The following is an 8,280-nucleotide window of genomic DNA, read 5'->3' as shown; positions in this document are numbered from 1 at the left end:
ATTCAACTTGGGAAGAATGCTCTAGCCATACAGTTTCTGGAAAATAATCTATATATTAATGATAAGCAAATGCAACCAATTAGTAAATTCAGCCACTCTGAATGACAAACTTCTGGTACCTAAAGCTGTTGGAGTGAATAATCACTTACTGTATATCCCACATCTTACTTCTTATCGATAATTATGGACATATAAATAGATTCAATACAAACAGAAATAATTCAAAAGGAAGACTAAAACATAATAGAAGCACAAAACCCTGGGATATACAATAAAATAATTTGTTGATTATTATGTCTTCCATGTAAATGGCTACTGAATATAGGACAGACTCTAGACAAACTTATGAAGTAAGTAGAATTTGATTTCTCCCAATTCTTCCTCAATTAGATGCTGCTGTTTCATTTTCTGCTTCCCTTGCATATTAAAAGCCTGATATCTATTCTTACCCATTTTTATTCCAGTCAAGGTAAAATTGTAGGTAATAGCTAAAAATCTTCCTCTCCTGGGATACTTGAATTTTCATAATGACTAATATCTAGTGAAATGGAAGACAGATACTCCAGCCACAGACCCTGAAGTTGCTCTACTCCTGCACAAGTTTAAATTTGAAAGGGAGGGAGCACTTCTTAGCACACTACTTATTCAACTCTGAGAATAAGAGATTTTACGCACTGTCCACAATAAATATTTATCATCATATCATTTATTATTGTGCAACTAATTGCCTCAAATTTAGAAGTTTAAAACAATTTATTGTTTTTTCATGATTGTATGATTTTGTCCAAAATAGGTCACTGATATGGCTGGTGATTGATGCTGATGGTCCAGTAGGAGCCGAGGTGGGGTTGTTGACTGAAGAACCTATACATGCCCCTCTCTGTGCCTTGGCCTTCTCACAGGAAGATGGCTTGGTCTCTCAAGCAGAGTCCCAAGAATGAGTATTCAACCTTCCTAATGCCGCCACCCTTTAATACAGGTCCTCATGTTGTGGTGACCCCCAACCATAAAATTATTTTCGTTGCTACTTCATAACTGTAATCTTCCTACTGTGATGAATTGTAATGTAAATATCCGATATGCAGGATGTATTTTTATTGTTACAAATTGAACATAATTAAAGCATAGTGATTAGTCACAAAAACAATATGTAATTATATATGTGTTTTCCGATGGTCTTAGGCGAACCCTGTGAAAGGGTCGTTTGATCCCCCCAAAGGGGTCGCGACTCACAGGCTGAGAACCGCTGTTGTAAAGCTTCTGATGACTTAGCCTCAGAAGTCACAGAATGTCATGTTTGACACATTCTATTGGTCAGACAGCCTAGAAGCAATATAAGCTAGTTTACTCTATATTTTGACATTGCAGGGGCAAAGTGACATGGAAAGGAACATATGGGATGAGATATATTTATGCATTATCTTTGGAATGTGCAACTTCCATATTGGCTATGAAAAGACTGCTCTTTATTCCACCATTTTCATTCCCTAATTACTTTCAAGAGTGGATTCCCAGAATTATAACTGGGCTCATAGCTATTTTATAGAAGCTATATATTTCCAGATTTTTTTCTTTTAAAAATATTATCTTACATTTTACGTATAGAGAAAAGTTGCAACAATGATACAGAGAATTCCCTTATGTCCCTCACCCTGTGTCCCTTAACATTAACATCTTATATAGTCATAGTACAATTCTGGAAAACAGAAAACTAATATTGGTACAATAATATTGACTCAGCTACAGACCTAGTTCTAATTCACCAGTTTTCCCACCAATGTTCTATTTTTGTTCTAGGATCCTATCAAAGATCGCATATCACAGTTATTTATCCTTTAAAAAATTTTTAAAAATATATTTTTATTGATTTCAGAGAGGAAGGGAGTGGGAGAGAGAGATAGAAACATTAATGAGGAGAGAGAATAATTGATCAGCTCCTCCCACATGCCCCACACTGGGGATTGAACCCACAACCTAGGCATGTGCCCTGATTGGGAATCAAACTGTGACCTCCTGGTTCATAGGTAGATGCTCAGCCAGGTATTTCCCCTTAATCCTTAACAGTTACTTAGTCTTTTCTTGTCTTTCTTGGCCTAGATACTATTAAAGAATACTGATCAGTTATAATTGATCCAGCTTTTAAAATTTGTTTTAAAGCTAACTACAGCCATGAGATCAAGTTCCAGTCCAGGAATGTGAATGGAAGTGGTATTTACACCTTCCAGCCCCTTCTTAAACGTGAATCTGCTAGCCCGTCATGGAGTTCTCTTACCCTGTTTCCACTAGCTTGGAAATGATGAAGATCCAAGTGACCAGGGAAGCCTCATGTTGGTAACAGCAAAATCTCCCTGTTATCCCTGAGCTTGTGTCTTGGAGTTGTTCCAAGAAAGAAAAGTAAAATATCTATTTTAATTGAGTCATTGCATTTATGGGTCTCTTCATTATAGAAGCTTGTGCCAACTGTAGATATTACTCCCACATATCCCTGGAGTGATTATATATTATCATATAGCTTCTTGTGTAATTTCTGATTGAATCCTCTTGGGTAGGAGATAGTGATATAGGCTATAATAGAATAAATTACTGTTATTATTAAGTTAATCATATCTATGATTACTCATACAAAAACTGTGAACTTGCTATTTCATTATCGATTTTTCCTATTTTCACCAATAATTTCACCAGTTTTCCCAAGGGATATAGGTGGATGTAGTTTGGGTAAGCAAGGAGAGAAAGAAAGCGGGGGGTGGGGGGGGAATTATTATTTTAATAACTCTTCAACTTGAAGGCAAGTATCAATTTTATAAACTTAAAGCTGTGATTTTGTTTAAATTCTAAACAATTATCATTGCTGTTTCTACTTACAAAATTTTTTAAACAAATTCCATTTATATATTTTTCCCATAATTTCCATTTTCTTCAATACAGCTAAAAGTGGACAAAAGTAGAGTTACAGTTGTTCATATGGAAATAACACAAATACACAATATAATAGTTAATTTCAAGGATAAACTGCCTTTTGTACTTACAACTGTAAACCTACTTTGCCCACCCCTGTATATTTTTTACTTAAAATTTCACCTACTTTAATTTTTCCCTGTACACATTCTAATCTTCTCTCTCAGAAGAGCTTTCCTGACTCCGTTGTTAAGTGAGAAATAAATAATCTGTTTATTTTGTAACTGCAAATATAGGCTGTGTAGTTCTTCAGCAAAGAAATTAGTGATACCTTTCCTTAGTTTATAGAAACCAGTCTAAATTTGATTTAGGTCATTCAAGATATATATATTTCATTTCAACGTTAGAAATTTTAGAAAAGGGAATTTTAAGAGAACCACTTTATTCCTTGGGCTACTGAGTACTGCACATAACAAATTAACAAAGAAAGATAATTGTATGCATTCCATTCTATACTCTGCCTATACCTGTTAATTTTCCACCCCCAAATATAATTATCCAATAAATTATATATATGTATATATAATGCTTTTCGCCAAAACCTGTATTCATCTTCTGTAAGCTTCCTCCCTTCCAGTACTACCAAGGCTTGGGATTCTTTCATTCTTTTCTGTTCCAACGTTTCAGTTTTTGCTTCACTGAAGTTCTTTAAATTGCCCTATTGTGGTATAATTGATATACAAAGAACTGCACATGTTTAATGTGTACAATTTGATGAATTTGGACATAAACAAACATTCATGATACCATCACCATAATCACAGTAACAGACACATCCAACATCTCCCAAAGTTTCCTTGGATTTTTTTCTTTTCTTTTTTAAATCCTCACCCTAGGATGTGTTTCCATTGATTTTTTAGAGAGAGGGGACGGGGGGGGGGGGGGAGATCAATGTGAAAGAGAGATGTTGATTGGTTGCCTCCTGTTTATACCCTGACCTGCAATCAAACCTGCAACCTTTTGGTGTATGGGACAACGCTCCAACCGAGTCACCTGGTCAAGGCCTTCTTTCTTTTTTAATAGTAAGAACACTTAACATTAGTTTTACCCTCATAACAAAATTTGAAGTACATAATATGGTGAAGGTTGTTTTCCAATACCTTTGTCATAAAGGGTGCATGGAAATTGTATTTCCCCTGGAAATAAATTTTATGGGGTACATACTTTTCCTTGAGGAATTAATAGATGTTAGCCCATTGTTTTCTATTATTCATAAGTGCTATGGAGAATGATCTACCTAGCATTTTAAATAACTGAACTACTCAAATGCTTCGAGCTTTCATATAGTTCAGGTCAGGACACAGCTGTTTCTACAAATAGAATTGGAAGTACGCCTGGACTAAACTGACTGTTTTCAGTCCTTTCTTTTGTAAAGACTAGAATTCGTAGATGGTTAGATAGCCGAATAAAGGGAAGATTGGGAGTAGCCTCTACTTTTCCCCTAATACCCATATTGGATAAAATTCATGTCATTTAAGTTTAATAAAATACTGTCAAAGATTTCAGATTCTTAATGTACTTTCTGCTAACCTGAATTTTCCTGTGTTTAGAAAGGTAATATGTAACTTAGTACTTCAAAGAGAAATAAAGCTCTCCCCAAACACATTAGAAAACAGAAACCAAAATACTGCTTCCCTTCTAGTATCCTGTCTGCTCTTCCCAAGTCCCTGTTAAAGTGAAGAATACCATAGGAATTGCTCTAAGAAATGTTTCTTCCATCTACACTGTCACAGTAAAGTTTTCTCCTAAAATTTGGAGGTTTATAGCATCATAGGAAGTAAGAGATAATAGTCATTCTTTGTTTCCAATCCCAATATTTGCTAATGTGTCAGCTGTTTCATCTCATGGTTATTCTTTCCTTTCACAGTCTATTAACTTGCTGTTCCAGGCCCAGCAATCTGTAACTAACTGTAGAGACCACCACATGAGCACACAAATTTAAGTATTATCTTCTAACCTCAAGGTATAAGTCAAAATCCATCATTAGAATTTCCTCTTTCATTTCAATTTTATTTTTATCTGATCATCTTGGAGGAGGAGAAAAGACTGAGATTTGTCTTGTGTTTTTAATTTTTATCCTCCATGCTTTTCTATGTCCATTGACTAGTTTTAAGGGAAAAAGTGTGGTTGTTTTCCCTTCCACACTTCCCTAGCTGTCATATTGAAAACCATGTGCTTTCCCTGGTTTCTGCAAGAAAGTTGAGTCTGAATTAAAAAGTTCCACATTGGCAAACCACACACAAAGTCTATCATTGTATCCCTAAAACCCTCCGGGAACTAAAAGCACAGTGTTTGCTAAGGCTGATCTGGTTCTTGCGCATTCACTCAGGACTTTAGAAATATGATATACTTTATCAGCCTTAATGATTGAAACTTCACTGTAACTATAACCACAGTGAATATCTACTTTGAGCAATCACCAATCTTCAAAGTTTGCAGGTTTGCCAAATAATTTACTTTTATTCTATATGAAGCTAATTTATCCTATTGTGAAATAGAATACCTAAGGTAGCAGAGGAAGAATGGTTATTTTTTTTCAGCAGAAATCAAATATAATTTGGAAAACACTTCACATGAATTTGTCCTACTTTTATGAGTTTATAAAGCTAATCTCTTTTCCTTGCCTGGGAGCTGCTTGCAGTATTATTATTATTAAACTCATCTCATGTCAATTCCTATGTTAAAAGAGGATTATAAAACTATAATTTCTTGAATTTAAGAATATTAAGAATCTAACCGACTGTTATGACCCGACAACCGGCCAGTAGCTATGACATGCACTGACCACCAGGGGGCAGACGCTCAATGCAGGAGCTGCTCCCTGGTGGTCAGTGCACTCCCACAGCCAACCCGACAACAGCTGGCCAACCTCCTGCAGTCCCTCCCCTGGCCGACCGGCCCCAATCTGAACTGGGCGAGACAGCCCAATCAGCCAGGAGGGACCTCACCCATGCATGCACTGGGCCTCTAGTTCATTCTAGAATTGCAAACCAAAATGAAAATGATTTCAATTATATATAGCAAACATGTAGAAAATGTACATTGCAGCAAAAATACTTATTAAAAAATGACACAAGTTCACTCATTCAGGGGAAATGGACAAGTGCTTTGCCTGTGCCTGACACTACTGTCTGGAGCTCCAACTACAGACCCTAAAATAATCACTTATCGACTGTAATGTAAGAGACAACATGATTATTTCCTTTGAACTATTATCCAAAATAGAAAATGTAAATACTTCAGGCCTGTCACCTCTTTTTTTAAAAAAAATATATATTTAATTGATTTTTTACAGAGAGGAAGGGAGAGAGATAGAGAGTTAGAAACATCGATGAGAGAGAAACATCGATCAGCTGCCTTCTGCACATCTCCCACTGGGGATGTGCCCGCAACCCAGGTACATGCCCTTGACCGGAATCGAACCTGGGACTCTTCAGTCCGCAGGCCGACGCTCTATCCACTGAGCCAAACCAGTTTCAGCAGGCCTGTCACCTCTTAATGGAGCAGCAGAAAGCTCAGCTCAGCGCTATGTTGGGAAGCAAGCAATGTTCTCTGTAATTGCAACAACTACGATGTATCATCTTAAACAGTAAACTTTTGAACCTGTGGCATTATCTGAAAGCTAGGGGTTCACACTCTTTTTCTAAAGTTAAATGTATTTGAAAAACTTATTGGCTTATTTGAGTATTTTTTTGTTAATCCATACTATCAATTCATTATTGAGCAATAAGAGTATAAGTTCCAGGGACAGTGAATAAAACTGATAATGGGAGAAATAATGGAAGAAACAAGCAATAAGCAGGTAACTAAGTATCACAAATTTCAGATAGAGATCATTTCAGATAGAAATGATGAAAACTACAGAATAAAACAAGGTAACGGAATGCATATGTATGCTAGTCTGCATGTGTGTGCGATATGCTTCTTGCAAAAGTATCATGCAAACAAAGAACCAAATGATAAAAGGAACCAGTCATGTAAAGTTACAAAGTTCTCTTCCAGGCAGAGTTCCAGCAAATGCAAACAACAACAAAAACCCCATTCACTTCTGCTCAAGGTGAAATTAAATAGAACCACTTACATAAATAACATTCTAGTAAGCCCAGTAAAATTGCATAAGGTTCTGGAAGTCAAACTAGCCTCTGTCTCCATGGTATTGTTACAACACTAAAGGCAAAAGGGGAAGGAACACGGTATGGGGAGCGATTTCCCTTGTAAATTTCACATGGTACAGTTTTTAATGTGTTGATAGAAAAGTCCGGTTACCTTCTTCAGCAACTGTTCTTTCATTAAGATTTTCCCCTACCCTTGGTATCTTTTCAAACCTGTCATTCTCTGTTTTTAAAAATGAAAACTCTGGAGAGCTCAACACCATTAATCTAGTGGGTTACTGTGTAAAACAGGCACAGGGTTCTCTCTCACTTACCACGAAGCATTTCTGTTAGTTTGGAAGAACTCTTTGACACTAACTATCACGGTGTAAATGATAGATCTACCACTTAGGAACTCAGTCTTCCTCTCTTGACATTTGCCTCTCATCAGCTTTTGAGGCAAGATCACATGAATGGACTTGTGTATCCATAATTACATGTTACAGAGCAGTTAATGCATTCACTGTTATTCCCCAAGGTCTTAGAGGCCCAAATGTCTATCCTCTAAATTTACTGAAACTAAGATTTATACATTCTTGAAATCAAAATGATATGAGAACACAACAGGGATGAAATAGACGTTCAAAAATAGTACTTACAGCTTCATAATTAAACTCTCTGCTGACAATGCGCTCTTTGAAACATGCATATTGGTGTTGGGCCAAGATAAAACTCTTGGTGGCATAAGTAGGTGTTTCTAAACTTGATTTCTGAATACAGTTTTGAAAAAGTGGCTGTAAACACCAGGGCCTATGTTGTTTTAAAGCAATCTAAAAACCATGTTGGAAACAAGGGAAAAGTACTAGATAAACGGGGAGTTTTAAGACTACTGCATAGATATCACATGATAACTTGAAAAAAAATTGATGATTACATTGATTTTAAAAATATCAGTCCCAAAGAAATATCACAGAGTAATCTCAGAAATATCCAAAAGTGTTTAAAAGAGTGGAAAACTAGAATTTGTTCTTTTTTTCCAAATCAGATAGAATTTTTTTTTCTTTTTAAAAACTAACTTTCCCCTTCACTCTATTTCCTTCCTCATAACTTCCAACATTTTCAGTAAATCTCATGGAACCAGTTCCTAAAAGACTTTCCTAAAATGTAAGCCTCTCCTGCCAGAGAAAGGAAAACGAATGAGATGCATAGAAGGGATAATTGGGGAAAAGCC

General features: G+C 36.1%; 1 long non-coding RNA gene across 1 annotated transcript; it reads left to right on the top strand.

The window, feature by feature from the left end:
* Positions 1-307: 307 nt before the first annotated feature.
* Positions 308-858, top strand: LOC102759464. Its single transcript, XR_435602.1, has 2 exons — positions 308-350; positions 794-858. It is a non-coding gene; the product is annotated as an uncharacterized LOC102759464 (long non-coding RNA).
* Positions 859-8,280: the final 7,422 nt, after the last annotated feature.

The sequence above is a fragment of the Myotis davidii genome, unplaced genomic scaffold, assembly GCF_000327345.1.
Source record: "Myotis davidii unplaced genomic scaffold, ASM32734v1 scaffold135, whole genome shotgun sequence".
NCBI lineage: Eukaryota > Metazoa > Chordata > Mammalia > Chiroptera > Vespertilionidae > Myotis > Myotis davidii.
Note: the sequence above shows the minus strand (reverse complement) of the source record. Positions and strands in the feature narration are given on the sequence as shown.